Consider the following 17,882-nt stretch of genomic DNA (forward strand, 5'->3'; position numbering starts at 1 on the left):
ATTAAATTTAAACTTATCCGTGTACTTTTCAGCAGAGTTCAGTCCGTGTCCACGTTTCCTCTTAACTGCTTTCCCTTAACTCCCCCTCTCTTGCCTCTCCCCATCTGCGGAGAGGAGAGGGGACCGAGGACCGCCTGCCCCGCCGGCCCCTCAGCATCCCCTGCCCGTCAGAGCCGCTTCGCCTACTCTTTCACCAAACAGCTCATTTGTCCAAGCTTCGCTCCATGAATGCCTGTGTTGTAAATCGCTCCTGGTCTGCTCCAGCGGACGGTTTCCCGATTGCAGCGAACAAGAAGCCGAGGGCTAAGGAGCGGTGGCACGCTGCTCGAGGTCTGCGCCCCGGGGAGGAGCGGAGCATCCCGTCACCCTCCGCCACCCCCCTCCGTCCCTTCGGCCCTCGCGCTGATTTTCTTCGTCCTGCCGTTGCCAGCTGAACACGTGCCCGTGTTCCATTACTATAATTCTGGAAATGTGTAAAGGCTGCAACCCAAAATCTCTGCAAATATTTGCTTTAATGTTTAATGAATTTGCTTCAGCTGTGTTTACCCTGCTTTTGTATTCACTTTCTCCAAACACTCATGCATGAAAGCCTCGCAGATGTGATTCAAGGCTGAAGCAGTGTTCGAAACAAGAGTTTCCTCCCCAGCTCCACGCACAGCGCTCCCCAGCAATGCCCCAGCACAGACAGACTCCTCGCTCGGACCGGGGAGGAGTGACAATTCCTGCTGGGCAGGAAGGGAAGGGATGCAGCGCCGTCACCCATCCGTCACCCATCCACACAACCTGTGCAAGGGCAAGATATCCCCTGTGGTGCCTCAGGGCGGCTGCCTGCACCCCAGCCCAAAACTTCCCGTTCTGGGTTTTTTGGTAGTTAGCAGAGAGGAGCGCTTTGCCGTGCACGCTTCCCCAGGGTGAGGAGAAGCAGAGCTGCGTGCGGCCGCGCTGACGGCATCGCTCTCGGCACAGCGGGCACGGCCGGGGCAGTCCTCGCACCGCAGCCAGCCTGGGCAGGAGCTCCACGGCCTCACGACTCACCTCTCACTGAGGGGCTGCCGGGGTAATCAGTGTCTGCAGAGCGCTCTGGAGCAGGTGAATTCCTCTGGATTGCTGGGTAACACCAGCGGCCACGGGAGACTTCATCTCCCCCTCGGGCCGCGCTCCTCCGCTCGTTTGTGCTCGTCGTGAAGGGTCACAGCATCCTCCCCACACGGACTAACCCATGAGTGCACTTGGTTATCTGTGTAACGTAGTTTGTGTCGCAGCTCATCAGGCTTCACGTCAGAAAAGAATCTCTGCTGAAGTGAGAGGTTAAACGCGTCTTGTTTTGCGAACGACAACATGCGCAGCTACCGAGAGTAAAGCTGTCTGAAGTGGATGCTACTCCCGCTCCAGGAATCTTTTGTTAAGGGGGAGAATTAAATTGAACCACTGATATCCTCAGCTCTAGAAATGCAAAATAAAATGTATTTTTGTGTGGATTTGTAAGAACAAAATAGAGTTCATTGAACCTCAGTATATTCGAGAGTGATTAAAATCCATATCTAATCACAAAAATGGAGTCTGCTGTTTTTTCTAGCAAGAGGTGATTGCAATTCCATTGCTGTGTTACTGAGAACAACGGTGGCACATTGTGTATTATTTTTATTCACACTGACTTCCACCTCACCCCACGATAATCAATGTTAAAATTCAAATCGATAGGACTGTGCATACGCCTGAAGTTGGGTTCATGCATGAAGGTCACCCATGGATCAGGGTCGAACAGTGCCATCATAAATCTTCAAAAAGAAAATAAATGCTAAAGCATAACCATCTGACCTAAGCATACTTTTTACAGCAAGCAATACCCATTCTCCATAAATAGTGTGAAACCAAAATAAAGCCTCTCCCCGATGGGGTATTTGTTCCCATTTAATGTGCAGCTGGATCCAGATAAAATAATTGCCGGTTTCTGTAGCCCGGAGGAACACGTGCACGGCACTCCCCTTTCCTTTGGCTTCTTGTGCTTGGGTCTCTTTGTATTAGATGTGATACTAAAAAGTTTGATCCATGCTTTCCCATCGTGTTTATACATCATTTCCTTTAATAGAGGAAATAAAATGTGAGTGGGTAGTGTATCTTAAGACAAATTCATTGCCAAGTTAACATTAGATGTTATTTTAAAAACTCATAAAATTGACAAGTGGCATGGCTTGATAAGTTGTAATAAAGAAATTTTGTTTGCTCTGAACACCAGTCAGAAATAATGGTTATGTCTTCAGACTTACAACAAGAAAATGTTTTTGATGTATTTTATAATTTGTACAAAGAGAAAGAGAGAGAGCAGTAGTACGCGGCGAGGCCAGATGCCTGGAGATTGCAGTCTGAATGAAGCCATTTCGATTAGGTCTGGCTGGTTTTGTGAGTGTTTCTCGAGAATGGGTGAGAGTGAAAACATACAGGGGGAAAGGGGAAAAGGTAAAACTCTCTTGTGAGACAGACCTGCTGATGCTGAGTAAAAATAAAAAATACAATTGGGAGCACAATGCTACATGGGAAAGCTCTCTGCTGTTGGTGTTTTGTTTAAGCCAGGAAAAAAAGCCGGCAGGATACGGCGTGGCGATGTGCAAAAGTCACGTTCCCTTTGACTGCATTCACCTGGACTATTCAGCTGAAATGCAATAGTTTCCAGAATCTGGCTGCCTCATAAGACCAGGGAATTTGCCTTGCAGAGGTTTCCCAGCTGTAGGCAAAGTCACTTTTGCGGTCGCTGCTGTACAACCAGAGCTCTGCCCTCCCAACAGCTATGTCTGTCGAGAGTCCCGGGGCTTCCGCATTTAATCCGTGGCTGCTCTGAGCGCGGCGTTTTGGGAGCTTCCTTCCACGGGTTCCCAACGGAGATGCTGCTTTGAGGACGCTGCTGCTCTGCTAGTCCTTGTGCTCTGCCAGGCGTGCCGAGTGCCTCTCCACCCAGCGCCGAGGGATGCGCGGGCAGAATTTTAAACCAAGATGAAGTTTCACTGCTAACACTCAGAAAAATTGTCTCTGTTTCCTTAAAGGGGAGAGGTGAACAAATAATACTAGCGCAGCAGTCATCAAGGCTGCGGCAAGCAAGATCAGTTTCAAAATATTTTTATTTCTTTTAAAATTAGGACAACGCACAATGGGTATTACCTGGTACTTCATGACGGAGAAGTTTCTCAGGTCTCTATGCTCCTACTGATGATTTCAGAGACCCACAAGCACACCAAAACAAGTTTTCATCAGACATTACGCTTCCCGCTGTCTGCAGCATGGAAACAAATTACACACGTATCTTCCTCAGGTTTGAAAGAAACAATGCATTTGTTTTCTTTAAAGAAAGAAAATATCCTTTAAGTGCATTGTGATAATTGAAATCATTTCAGTCGCTGGAGGTCTCTAAAGAGCACAGCAATAGGTGCCCACGTTCCCCTGTGGGGAGAAGGCAAGGGCAGAGCCCCTGGAGCAGGGATCCCCCCCTGCCCCATCCCTGGCATCAAGGGACCACAGTCTGCACTTTCTTCTCACAACAGCATCACTCCCCACACCGCTTTACTACTCGTGAGAGATGTAGCCTGATAAAGGATATAATAGCAATCTTGTTTTATCATAAAATATTGTATTTTTAAGTAGGTACGTGCTGAGCCTCTTATTTCCAGCTCTCCCTGCAAACCAGCACTGTCACACTGCTGAACATGCATGTAAATCTTTGCATGTGTGTGTATATATATATATATATATATATATGAAACTTTACATGTGACTGGCGTGATGAAATTATAGAAGGCAATGGAAATGCAGTGGGGAAAACCATGGCTAGCCCTGCATCGTGGTGTGTGCATCCCAGCTACGGCAGAAAGAAGGAACTTGAAGGCACGTGAAGCTGAAAGCTGCTTTTGCAGATCCTGTGCCGTATTTCAGGTGCGGGGAAGCCTGCACACCAGCACTTGAAGGAAAAAGTAATTCCCGCTGGTGGGAGGAGGGGAGGCAGCATGTCACATTGGCAAGGATGGGTTTGAGCGTGGAACGAGCCAGTTGTTCAAGCAGCAGTCTGCAACGAGCTCTAAGCCGTCAGTCTCCCGCGGTCACCTGGATGCAAGCGATGGATAACACCGAGACAGCTCCTGAGGCACCTGGGGCATCCTGCCACACCAGGACCACGGCAGCTTTCGGGCTGTGAGACCAGCGGGTTTGAGAAGGGCCCTGCCCTTCCCGGGAGCTCAGCGTGCTGAAGAGGACCCGGGTGTCAGCCAGCCCCCCTCCTAGGTGAGCGCTGAACAGCCAGACCCCGCGGGCATCACCCAGCGTGCTGCCCGCTTGTAAACCGCGGTGCTCCGCCTCGGTGCCCAGCCGGAGCAGCGCACCGGGGGGTCTGGACCTCGCACACACCGAGGGCTGCGCCTGCATCGCCACGCGGCGTGGGAGAAGAGGCTTTCCACGGGAGATGCTTACAGTGCGCGGCTCTAATGGTTAAATGAAACAGGTTCAGAGAAACGCCGACACATTTTATAAAGTGTGTGTTTCTGTGCCAGACGTGACAGAGTACTCAGGAATGTGCTACAGATATTTACGTATATCTTCCCCTTCTCACGGGTAACATTTACAACACTCAAGGCTTAAGAAATTGTGATTTAGGGAAGGGAGGGCTGCACAAACGTTGTCTTCCTTGCCACCTGTGTCCTCGTGGCAGTGCAGCTCAGAGGTCTGTGAACACCCATCCATCCATCCATCCATCCCTCCATCCCTCCCAGCACCGCTTGTTCGGAGCTGCACTCACCCCGCACGCGGCCAGGACTCTGCAGGCGCCGTGCACCGGTCCTGCACAGTGGCAGGTTGACTGTCCTGCCTATTTGGGGGAAAAAAGGACTTTTTTCTGAGTTATCAGCTCTGGTAAAAGCCTCGGTCCCATTATAAACTGTGTCTCCAAGCAGGTGAATCATCTGCCGGGGAAGTATCTCCAGGCTCGGATCAGAGGCTTCTGGCTGAACGGAGCCTCCTGACTCGAGTTTGGCCTGTTCCCATCCAAGGAGCTGGGGTTCTTTCCAACATATACATTAAAATTTGTACCTCTAGAGTTGTAAAAACAGGAATGATAATAAATTTATAGCTCAGCTTGCTTGTGGAGTATTAACTTTACAATGCTGAGCAAAAGGGGCATTGCTCACAGAAACCGATGTCGGGCAAGTGCGCGGGACACGACGCCGGATCTCAGCTCCCTGACCGAGACGGCGTGGCCGGCCATGGGCCCGTGTGCCCGCAGCAGGGACCCGTCGCAGCCCCGGGCACCAGGGTCCCACAGGACCCCGCGCCGCAGACCGGGCTCCGTGCCGACGGAGTCTGCTTTCCAGCTGAACGCATCCCAGTCCTCCTCTTAATTTTACCTCCAACCAACTATAATTGTGCAAAACCACGCTGCTAATCTCATATTTTTCAGATTAATTTCAGCAGCAGCAGCATATTGGCAATTCAATTAACTAATTATTTAATGTGTTTGTTTTCTTTTAAAATTTTCCCAGTAATAATTGTTGGCTCTGTTGTTATAAAAGATGCCAGAATCTATTTCAATTATTATTACTTTTAAAGCACAAATGACATTTTTAATATCCTTCTGGATGCTTATTACCATAGGAAATTGCCACAGGAGTCCAGTAACATCTCTTTCTAAAGCTGATATTTATATTCTTCTCATTACTTCCTTGGCCTCACGGAGCACTTATCCAGCAGCAATCAGATATGATCAGGGACGTTGTCCTGTACCCCTTTTACTAAGTTACAAGGCAATGACAAGAGCAAGACTTTTCTGCGAGACTAAATTTATGACAAACTGTGAAAAAAAAATTAAAAAGAGTTTATGATGGCAGACAGCAATCCAGTTGTACAGGAATGTTGGGCGGGCATCTGGAGCTGATCCTTGCCTTCGCTGAGCAAAGAAATGAAGCAGTTTGGCTGTGAGCTACCTGCTTCCCGTGTCACCTGGCAGGGAACGAGCCAGGTGAGCTTTCGTAGGTATGCGTCAGTAGGACCCACTGTGACGTATGTCGGGCAGTCACGAAATCCAGCAATCGGCATTCACAAACATCTGAGAACACGCTGCAGAGGCAGGAATTACTTTACATGTGCAGAAGCACAGGGCTGGCAAGACAAAGGCCTTCAGCATCCTGGGGTTTGGACCACTGCACTGGTCCAAAGAAGTGGAGGACTTGTGACCCCTCAGCTCGAGGAGAAAGACCTGCAAAGCAGCAGTGCAATGGGACCGCTGGATCCAAGCAGAGGTCTGCAGAGCAGACCCTCAACCCTTCGTGTGCTGCGGAGCGATGCGGGGGCTGTGGGACACCGAGGCCATCGGGTAAAGGCTGCTCCTTCTCAGAGACTCAGGCTCCAGCTCCCCGGTGTGTGGGACCATGTGCCTCACTCCCACTCCCAGCGAGGCAGAGGAGTTGCAGTTGTCCATCTTGAGCATCCTTGTATTGGATAGAAGGAAATAGAAAAATGCACCTTCAGATGCTAATCTGCCTTACCTTCTTGTAATTTCTTTCTCTCTTTCACTCTTAGGACAGAGGGACTGTGAGGGATTGGTCTCTGGAAAGTTGATGTATGAATCCTCGCCTAATTGCCTGTTTATTTACCCGAATCCAGACATGGACCTTCATGGTGCACTGAACAGAGCAGCAGAGAGAAGCATCCCCTCTTTGTTTGCTCTTTCAGGGCAATGCTGAATGCAAGCTTTGGCAGTTTTGCCCAAAATCCCATTTTACCCAATCAACATTTCACAGGAAAACCATGCCAACAACACGTGAGGCATGAAGCTACTGATGTCCTCAGTAAGAAGACATGCGCCTCCTCCTCGTATAAGTACTACCACTCAAAACACGCTGATGTTTTTGTGATGGGCTCAAAGAAGGTGCTCAGCTTCAGCCACTGCCTCTGCCCGCACCCTGCCCAGCCTGCCGAGCTGCATCACGGGCAGCCAGACGCCGCTTTGCCGTGCCGGGAACATGAGGGTCATCAGCGGCGTCCGTCAGGAAGGGGCACTGCTGCTGTAAAAAGTCATCAGCGCCCAGTGTTTTCTCCGTGGACGCTGAGCTTGAGAAATAAATATGGAAAGGCAAAAAGGAACCTGGATCATACTGAAGCACGCACCTTTCATAAAGTTACTGGGACAAATCTGCGTTGCTCCATTGGCTTCCCCCAGCAAACATGAGACTGGGTCAGTGGAGTAGAAAGTGCCCACCCTCCTCTCATCCAAACCACATTAAAATTGGGGTCTAACAGGTGTTGGTACAGTCAGAGCATCACCTTAGGACAGTAACTAAAACCAGAATCCGCGACCAAATTAAGAATAAATGTACAAAAATAACACACTAGAGATATGCATTAAAAAGATCCATTTACAAATGTACCTTTTAGTATCTGCATCTGCCTTGGCAACGTGCGGAAGATCGGCTGCTTAGCATTTGGATTGGAATTTATCCTGTGAACTGAAGTGAAAAGAGAGGAGCTCAATGTTCATGTTATTGATACGCTGGACATCCCAAATTTCTCACTTCACTACACAAATTGCTTTCTGCGGACCCGATCCAAAGCCTGCTGAAATAAAGAGGAGTTTTTCCGTTCACTGCAGTGGACTTTGGATGGAGCCCTGCCTCTCTCAGGGACTGTTGCTGAAAGCCATCGCTGTGTAGGAATCGGGTCGTGTTTTTATGAACTAGTTCAATAATATTCTCAGGCTGAGCCCTCAAAGCGCAATGCATGAAAGAGATTGTTTTTATACAGTTTTGATCATAAACCCTAGTATCTATAAACAGAGAAATATATTCTCCTTCACCCACACCTGACAGGTCAGATGTCCATCACGCACCCCTCACTGCAGCCTCGGTTTCCTGGGCTCGCTCCTGATTTATTGCTCCTCCAGCTGCCTGGGTTACGTTTACAGTGTGCTGTCCACACGGGCTATGATAGAGATCCGGAAGGATAAATATTGAGGTTCCCATACGGCTGCTCTGTATCCAGGGCTTCTGAAGGGCTGAAAGATGTTCCCATCACTCCGGAGCGCTCCACTCTCCCAAATTGCTCCAGCCAACTGTGCAACCCAAACTCACGCACGGCGTGCTGCAGCAGCATACTCGATCACGGACGACGCTGCGTACAGAGCAGCTCTCTTATTGTCTACGGGAAATAACTGATGTTTTAGCCATTTTCCACCAGCATTTTCCTTAGCCTGACTTTCAAACACAGTCCTGCTTGCAGAGCCCATGACCAGCTGCTGCACATCAAAAAGAGTCAAACCATTGTAGAGTTGAGCTTAATAATTAAAAAAGTGAGACAGTATTAAAAAAAAAAAAAAGAACTTTAAGTGAAGCTGGCCTAGATTCAGCATCAGAATATCAGTTTGAAAGCACAAGGCCAAAACCTGCATCCTACACGGCCTTACAGCTGTCGCGATGCATCTCTGAATTCCTGCGGAGGGGAGCAGCTTTCTACTTAAACTTTGTCACATCCTCCTGACAGGAGATCCGCTTTCAACTTGGAGATGTCTCTGACTTCCACTGTAAATTACTGCAACTGCGTAGTGTAAAGGTAGTAATTGCAATGCCAGACTTTGGCAGTTTGAAAGGACTGCATCAAATGCTAACAAATAGCTCACTCTTCTTCCCGCGTGAGTTAAGTGTATTCAGTGGTCAAAAATAATTGTGCAGATAAAAAGATACCGGGACTCCCGTCTGTCCGTGGGATGTATTGGCAGACTTGTATCATGTAATCAGCTTCGCCAACCGCAATCTGACCTCTTCTTCCTCCTCTCCCTCCTCTCCTACAAGACCCAGCACTTGTTGGCAGCAACAGGCATGTGTCTGAATTCCAAAGTTATGCACGTACAAAATTGAATCTACTGATCCCAGGTGAATTGGCTTCAATAACTCTCTTTGTCCACATGACTAAGAATAAGATTGCACCTGCCGGAGTAGTACTTCAGCTGCTTCCAGAGGAGAGAAACTAGTGCACAGAACCCAGAGATGTGCTCTTGGCGACTGAGCCGGGGCGGGTGAAGCAGCAGAAGAAAGAACGTCGCTGCGTCCCCTTCCCTCCGGTCCGCAAACCCTTTGAAATAACGTTTGGTACTTTTCTGCAGGGACAAGACACTGATGTGACTCCAGGCGCTGGGTGCCCACCGACACGACAGTGTGCTTTGCCTGCTGCTGGTGGGACGATGCTCCGACCCCCTGCCCAACGCAGCCCGGGGACTCCCCAGGCACCGGACGCCTCTGCCGAAGCCAGAGCTCCTGGAGGAGCTACACGATGAGCTGGAAGCAGAGCTCCCGGCCGTGGTAGTGCTGGCACATTTTCTGTGCACGTGCGACGTGGCTCTGCCGCCTCGAGGGGTCATATGGTAAAAGGAGGATGAGCCAGGACGGCTCAGTCTGTCCTACCCCTACGGAATTCTCCGCTAGAGAAATGCATACCTGAACCTCACCACAAAAGTAAGTGCACGTTGGTAATTGTGTTAGTCTCTCAGGGATGACGTTAAAGAGGATTGACCAGAGAAAGCAAAACGGGACAGCTACGAGGTAAATTTATTTTACACTGTAAACATTTATAATATCCATATACTAGCACATTAAAGGAAGCATACAACTCCCTTGGACAATGGCGGCACTATGTTCGACACTTCCAAAAGAGTGAGAATTAATGATCAAAAGCTTTCTGCAAGTTGAACATCTCACATTTTCTGGGGCACATGTCTCAGGTGACTTTTTCATACCCATAAAATGTATTTGTCAGGAAATCGGTTCCTCGGAAAGAAACATTCAAATTTACCAGTTCCAGGTTCGGGGAATTTTTCCCCATCCGTGAGGAGCACGGCTGGCTCACACAGCTGGGAGAAAGGCCATGGAGGGGAGAAAGATCAAAGACTGATGAATCCTACAGGGAATCACTGAAATCCACAGCGAGCTGACAAGGACCTGGCTTTACTCTCCAAGACCCGAGCGCCTACTTCATCGCCAGGGAAATCAGTGTTTTGATCAAGCCTTTTGCTATTAGCAGTCCCCAATATGTGCTTTTCCTTTTGCAAATGTATTGCAGTTTGTGCTTCCCAGGGTGTCCAAAATGGGCTGATAGCATCAGGTTTTCAGAGTGAGACATTTTAGCAGCAGCAGGAAAAGGCCACCTCTCCTGGTACCCCACGTGACTGGCTGCTTTGTCGTTCAGGATTCACTTCTTCTTGTCTTTTTTTTTTTTTATTCCCTCAGAGACCACTGATGGAAGTTTGTCTGCTGCATTCTCCATTCCTGTACTTATTGCCATCCACAGGACAGAAGAGATTGCCCTGCACAACGTTTCCTAACCTTGGAGTTCAGACCAGGGGCTTTTTTACACGAGATGATTTCCAGCACAATGTGGCACTTGCTGAGCATCCCTGGGTCACACCGAGCCTGCAGAGCCCTCAGCAAGCCCCAACGGCAACAGCTCTTCCCTTCTGTACCATCCTCATACATAAACCACCTCAGTCCCACCTCTCCTTACCCCTCAATTGTAGTTGCGGTATTTCTTTGTGGGAGACTTGCTGGGCTTCCCTTTGGCTCACCTTGCAACTGCTTCAGACCTGATTTCATTTCTGTGCCCCTCAAAAAGAGAGCAGGGAGGAGTGCAAACAAACTGCCTTTTTCTAGTGCACTTATTCTGTTAATAACTGCTCTATTTTATGCCTCATGAATCGTCTTGTTCTGCATCATCTCCTCGGAAGACAGCTCCAGGCACTGGGCAGCGAACAAGCCACAAACGAAAGCAACCGCTGCTGCCGACGCTCTGCCCACGGCACGATGGACGACCAGCACCCAGCACCCTTGACCCTCCGCCAAACGCCTGGCTCATGGCCTTCTCCCAGTGCAAATTCTCTGGTCCTTTGAAATCTCCCAAAAAAGCACGCTACTTCATCTTTTCCCTCAAACTGCCGTCGAATGATAAATGGTTCCTTCTCCGAGAGGATCTGCCTAACCCGTTCTGTCACAACCTTCTCTTCTGGGAAGATGCCTGTGACTGAGCAGTGCCGTGGGGATAAATTAATCAGGACACCACGGCTTTATGCACTCAGCCTGGCCGACCCCCTGCCCGGGGGGCCTGCGGAGCCGCGCGGCGTGCACGGCTGGGTACGGGTGGCGCAGCCCCCCAAGCCCTCTCCTGGGTGGGACGGGGTGTGCCACGCTCCTCGCCGGGCTGCATCACTGCCCAGCCGTCCCTGCCCCTCCACAGAGAGCTGGCTTTCGTACTCACACGTAACGCCGGCTGAGGTAATCTCACAGCATAGCCTTCACGATGAAGGATGTTTCTAAGTCAAAAAACTTCCACAGCACAGGTTCCACCAGCCGTTAAATTTGTGATAGTTTTAATTTGTAACCGTGTCTGCGTAAGAGGAGACAAAACATTTAAGTGAGGAAATGATAAAGATATTAACATCCTCTCCTAAGGATTTTCTGTGTCTAATTTAATCGCTTTTAGCTTTTTAAAGCATTTGCCAATACAGTTTTCTCACTTCAGCTGGGCACAGCTTGCGACCTCCATCTGAGTAATGTCAAATCATAATGTGATACACATCATGAGTGTACAAATAAAAGCCTGTTTTCTCTTTCTCTGCTTTCCGGACACCATTTGCAAATGCAGCCTTGGCACGGGAACAAGCCTGGCGGGAGACGCGGCTGATCCGGACCCTGCAGCTGCAGCTACCCCAGCGTTTCCCACCCGCGTTCCGCCTGGGGTCAAACGGCAGCGTGGAAGCGTCTGCGCGGCCGCGGGGGAAGAGCCTTCTGCCCGTGGGCACCGAGGGCGCAGGCAGCGGGGAGTTCCGAACACCCGAGGCATGCCGTACCCCGGGGTGATATATCCTAGGATTGCACGCACACCTGGGAAAACTCCTGGTCGTGTAACGATGAGAAGGCGGGAGCAAGAAGGGAAGAAGAGAAATCTCACCCCAAAAACCCAAAGTAAATGACAAGAGAGAAAATAAATCCCAGATTATTCATATTTAAATAGGAGCTCGACATCTAACTGAGACTAATTTCTCTTGCTGAGATTAGATACACACACAAGTAGTCAGAAAAAGGATTTTTTACATCTTTATCTTCAGTAGGCAAGAAAATTAGCTCCAAATGTAGGTATCCTTACACGGGACTGCTGTGCTGAACCATGAAGGGTTGAAGAAGAGGGAACTTTCGAGATACGCGCTTTTTATTTCCATCGCTTTGCCAGGTTTGCATCATCAGCATCCCGTTTCCAGAGTCAGCAGTACACTCAGCATGGTGAGTCAACCCTCAGCGTGTGCCTCGTAGGAAACAGAGGTGTCCTCTGAAATTGGGGAACAGGTTTTCAGCATCCTTCACGCTTACGGCATCTTTAATTCTGCATTGTCCTGGCAGAGAGATTAAAAAACCCAAAATCCATTACAAGCCCTTAATTGTTCCTTTCTCCAGAAAAGAGATGTTTGTATGCGTGAGTCATAATAGTCACCATTCATTACGATGGCGTTCTTGTGCTGCTAACTTTAAATAAACAGCAATGTTTTGATAAAGTTTGCAAAAGCATAATTAGTCCTACAGGCACAATATTTTCAGATTTCAAATGCTTGTTCTCCAGCTGTACTTTTTAGATTTATAATTTCAAAAGCAGCTGATCGCAGTCTCTACTGAAGCTCAAGATACGGGGCGGGGGGGCTTGAATTTAATGGAATTCAAAACCTTATTAAAATACATGCACACAGAGAGATGCAGTACGTGTTTCTCCATTTTCTTTGTTATATGCATCTGTCACAATCTAAAGAGAGAAAGAAAGAAAAATCTAATATAAACACATACTTTAACATTAATTCTGTTGGGATTCAATAGCACGTAAACCTTTTTTCATGCAGTTCTTTATTTCTTTAATGGACCAAAACACACTCAAGTAAGAGAGCCGCTCTTTCAGAAGAGCTGAAAGGGAAATATTGTAGTAAAGGACGGCAAGGCGAGAGGAGGAAACCACAATAGGTGCCTCTCGCTGCACAGCTGCGAGGGGAAGAGCAGAGATTTCGCCCGGCTCGCGGGATGTGGGGGCACGAGGGCTGGCGCGGTCCAGCGCTACAAGGATTGCAAACTCCTTGAAAGCCGGAGATTTTGTGGCTGCAAGGCCCCGTGATGTCAGTTATAATCAACCTCCTCTTGGAGAAACAGACCGCTACAGTGTGCTCGTTTTCAAACAAATTCAATATTTTGCTGGTTAGCTTGACTTTTAGATTTATTTCCCAATTGACTAACTTGTAAGAGCTTTCCTCGTGCACGGTGACTGCTATTCTTAGGCTTTACGAGTGGTGCAGGTTCTGCTCGGGCTATAGTGAAACAGTGAGTAATTTTATATTTATTTTATTCTCTTAAAATGTCAAGGTTGAATACAGCTTCAACCTTAGCTCAGCTGCTTCGGTGCAAGAGCTCCACAGCTGTTTGCCAAAGCCGGACTCTCTGACGGCCCCAGCGTAAATCCAGCCGCGGGGAGACAAGGTCTTTCCCCAGCCAGGAAAAATGCCCCCAGCTCCGGTACGGGGGTTCGGCGACGCGGTGTGTCCCCTTAGGGTCCAAATGAAACTTATGTTAGAGCTGAAATCCGGCGCGTTTCTCAGGGTGGAGGGATGGAGCCTTGCAAGAGGCACAGCTGCATTTCTTTGCCGCTCTGTTCGGCCTTAGAACAAGGCGCAATCTTTGCATTCCAAGAGATAACCCAACTGAGCAAACACAGTAAATTTAAGGGCAAACTGCATTTTTGAGGCTGCGGCCGGTATTGCAGGTGCGGTTTCCCGCCGCAGGGCTGGTGCAGCGGCACAGACGATTGCGCCTGCTGCCTGCGCGTGCGGGAGCGGCGGAGCCCGGCACCCCGCGCGCCTGCGTCAGCCCGCGTGAGCAGGGGTGCAAACGGAGCGCGGCCCCAGCAAGGGTTTTGTGTCCTAAGAGGCGACGCAGGGGAATTGCCTCTGACTTCACTGCAGTCGCGGTGGCATCACTTCTGTGGCCTTTCCTCCGTCCGGGCAGTAAATCCTCGCCGTCACAGAGCGCCGCTCCCACACCTGTTGACACGAGAAGAGCAACGCCTGTCACGTCGGCGCTCTGCGCAGAAGGACGTGTGACTTACAGGCGCCGTCTCTGCTGAGGGCGCGTGGGCTGTGGACAGAGCAGGTTACCCCGAGGGCTGGCGCAGGGCAGAGGTCCCTGCGGTTTGCAGTTCTGCTGAGAAAACACAGTTTCGATTGGGTTTCTGTGCTCTCAATGGCGGCATCCTGCAAGCATCCCGCAAACATCCCTGCGTCACCCGGCGCCGGACCTGCCCTGGGCTGGTCACGTCACGTTACGTCAGTGAGTTCCTAACGGGTGGTGTTGGAAGCTCCCTGCGTTTTAATTTGACATCAGTTTTACAGTTTGTTATCTCAATTGAATCCGAACAGACATTTCTATACGCGCTCACCAGCTTATTTCTTTCTACAAAACTATAGCGGTTTGGGTTACAGTAATTTACTGTGTTTCATATTGGGAATTCTCTGTATCTTCCAGACAGCGAGCTCAGGGTTTATCTATGCCTACTGATTTTTGCTTTTTTAATTCAACCAGTGACCATTAACCCTGGCTTATCCTCAGCTCATGCAAGCTGCTGCTTTCCAGAGCCAATAACAGAATGTGCTCTTTAGTGGTTGGACCAGATTTATTTCCTGCACTAGCTAAAGTAAATAGCAATTACTTTTGAAAACCACGTATTTGCTTGTATTTATATTTGTACTCAAAACCTAGGGCTGTTTTCTTCGTACCGGCCACAAGATGATTCCCCTGAAAGGGCAGAGCCCTTGGGAAGGTTGAGCTCCAGTCTTCAGGCAGCCCACGGGCTCCATGCTGCTTCTGGGGGCTTAGAGCGGGGTGGGCTGCGAAGCTGCGTGAGGCACCAACAGAAAAAGCGCGCGCGCTTGGGAAGGGTGCTCACAGCGCCAGGGAAAGAGACAGCGCGGAGGGGCCTCCAGACCAGTAAAAGCTTGGAGCAAGCCGCAACCTCGGCAGACCTGACCCTACACCAGAAATGTAACGGCTCCCAGCTTGGCTAACCCATCCTTTCTCTCCCCTAGCTTTGATCCATCTTTAATCTAAAAAAATAAAATAAAATAAACCATTGAAACTGCTCCACAATCGCGTTAATGTACTAATGTGCTAGTGAGGATGACAAGATTTACTCATCGCTGCTTTAAGGTTTTATAGATCATACCTAACATCTATCACCATGTCTATAGTGTAAATTCCAATCATTTGGGAGCAGTTTAGCAAACTGCGGCAGAAATGGAGAAAATGAATGCCTCGGAACAAAAGAGCCTTAACAAACCACCCAGGTTTTCAAAGCAGGCTGTGTTAGAGGTCTCTAGTTATGCTCCTTCATTTGCTATAGCAACGGACACTTTAGCTGGAATGTGTGCGATGTCACAGCATTTTCTGCTTTATTTTGTGGGGTTTTTTAATGTAACCTCTCAGATGGCCTGGAAGTCTGTAAGCATCTCTTAATAGACTCTTGTTATGAAAATTCCTTCCTAGGAAGCATCTAGAGATAAAGATCTTTCACTCAGGAAAAAAAAATAAAAACGGAATGGGCTTTCTCTGGTGCAACTGTAAAGCGATTTGGTATGCAATCAGTCAGAAAGAAAGAAAATGTTCTGTTCTTATTTATTTTTTAAACTAACAAAGGAGAACCTAGTGCACGCTTTTTGTAGTCCAAGCATTTCAAAAATGAGAAATGTCCAAATATTTTAGCAGAGATGACAGAAAAACTGAAGGGCACCAAAATGACTGTTTTCTTCCTACAGCAGAGAGTTGTCCTCAAAAATGGGATTTCTTTATTTTTGGTTTGTTTTCTTTCTCGGGCCATTTCTGACCCTCTCAGCCAGGGCAGCTGCATTGGCAGTGATGGCGATGGATGCGTGCTGTTGTTTCCATGTGTGCAGTTGTCTCCGTGCGTGCCATCGTCTCCATGCGTGCTGTTGTCTCCATGTGTGCCATTGTTTCCGTGTGACGTTGTCTCCATGCGTGCTGTTGTCTCCATGTGTGCCATCGTCTCCATGTGTGCCGTTGTTTCCGTGTGCCGTTGTCTCCATGTGTGCCGTTGTCTCCATGTGTGCAGTTGTCTCCATGCGTGCTGTTGTCTCCGTGCGTGCTGTTGTCTCCATGTGTGCCGTTGTTTCTGTGTGCCGTTGTCTCCATGTGTGCTGTTGTCTCTCAGTGTGCCGTTGTCTCCATGTGTGCCGTTGTTTCAGTGTGCCGTTGTTTCCGTATGCCGTTGTCTCCATGCGTGCCACTGTCTCCATGCGTGCCGTTGTCTCTGTGTGTGCCGCTGTCTCCGTGTGCCGCTGTCTCCATGCGTGCCGTCCAAGGCGGCTCCCTGCACGCCCGGCTGCCATCCGGAGGTGCGGGATCCACAGCGAGGAGCTCCTGCGTCCCGGTGCTGCTCGGGGACGCTGCTGAGCAGGACCATCACCAGGCTGACCCCAGCCCCGGGCTGACCCCGGCCCCGCGCTTCGCGGTCGCGACGGTGGGAGCGGCTGATGCAGAAACCCGCGGAGCCCGCGGCAGAGGAGGTCGGGTGTTCAGCCCGTGCACAGGCTGTGCCTGGAAGCTGGTACCTGCAGAGGCTCTGGCACAGTTTTTTATGAAAATTGCTTTCTAAATGGCGGCTTATTGAGATATTTATTGGCAGTAATTATTCAAATGAAAAAATAAAGCTACTAAATTTGGTTCTTCAGAAAATTTGTGCTGATTTGCAGCGTTAATAAACACAGATACCAAATAGTTACTCGAGTGCAATCTGAAACTCCTTTACTCCAGTTTGCATTGTTCGTCGGTTTGACAGACTTCGAAAACCTAATCTGCAATATCGTGGTAAATCATTTTTTAGCTTGTCTCTGCCTGATATTCATTTTATAAAAACATATATGGTTTAGACGTAAAGACTTGTAATCACCTCCCAAATCAAGGGAAAGAAAGATAAAAAAATAAAAAGTGCTTAAAAACTGATTTTCAGAAGATCAAATTAGCTGCATGAAAAAAAAAAAAAACCACCTTTAAAAATGTTTAAGGTTGACTTGAAACAAAGTATTCACTATTGCTACTAAAGTAAAATAATAGGGGATCTGCTTTCTGCAGTGTAAACATGGGAAATGTCTAAAGGCAACATGTTTGAAAAAAGAAAGAATCATCTGAAGAAAAGTTCTGAGATTGTCTCGATTTGTGAATGGCACACTTGATGATAGACAATTTGACAGGGCGCACATTAATTTGCTTTTAACTTTTTATTCTTTCAAAGCAGAAAAAGTACAGGTTGCAAAACTTTATCCACCTCCACTGTGAGATTTGCGGTGAAATACTGAACGCCGTGCTGTCATCAGGACATCAAAATTGTGCTGAAATGGTAGAAGCAGCACAGGGAAGAGCTACAAGAATAATTTGCATCTGGAAGCCTCCTTGCAGTAAAAGATTTGAGAAGATCAGCAATTGATTTGATTCTGAAATGCTCAGGAGGTGACTTAAGCTGATAGTGGAGGACTCCAACCCAGCACACAAAACAATCTTCACGTTGTGAAGAAATGAGACAGTTCTGGATAAAACTGTTGTTCTGTGGGTTTTTTCCTAAACAAGGAAAAGGGCTTCGGGAAGGATTTTCAGGTTTAATTTTAAAGCTTCTGTTCTGCAGGAGGTCAAACGAGGTGACCATAACAGACATAATCCACACATCTGTCGACAGATATTTAACCTGTCTCCCACCATTCAAATTTAAAAGCATGATATATTATTGAGGCCGGTGTTTTAACTGGACAGAGCGTAAGGTGTTATCAAATTGAAAAGTGG

The 17,882-nt window shown here is 48.5% G+C and overlaps 1 long non-coding RNA gene across 1 annotated transcript in view; it reads right to left on the bottom strand.

Moving 5' to 3' along the window:
- Positions 1–5,077: 5,077 nt before the first annotated feature.
- The window catches only part of LOC129209639 (uncharacterized), a 74,363-nt gene continuing 61,558 nt past the window's right edge, over positions 5,078–17,882 (bottom strand). Inside the window, exons 2-5 of the long non-coding RNA XR_008578128.1 lie at positions 12,105–12,400; positions 11,269–11,397; positions 7,401–7,478; positions 5,078–6,461 (exon numbers count right to left, since the gene is read on the bottom strand). This is a non-coding gene — a long non-coding RNA (uncharacterized LOC129209639). The remainder of the gene's footprint in view (positions 6,462–7,400; positions 7,479–11,268; positions 11,398–12,104; positions 12,401–17,882) is intronic.

The sequence above is a fragment of the Grus americana genome, chromosome 8 (genome assembly GCF_028858705.1).
Source record: "Grus americana isolate bGruAme1 chromosome 8, bGruAme1.mat, whole genome shotgun sequence".
In the NCBI taxonomy this organism is placed as follows: domain Eukaryota; kingdom Metazoa; phylum Chordata; class Aves; order Gruiformes; family Gruidae; genus Grus; species Grus americana.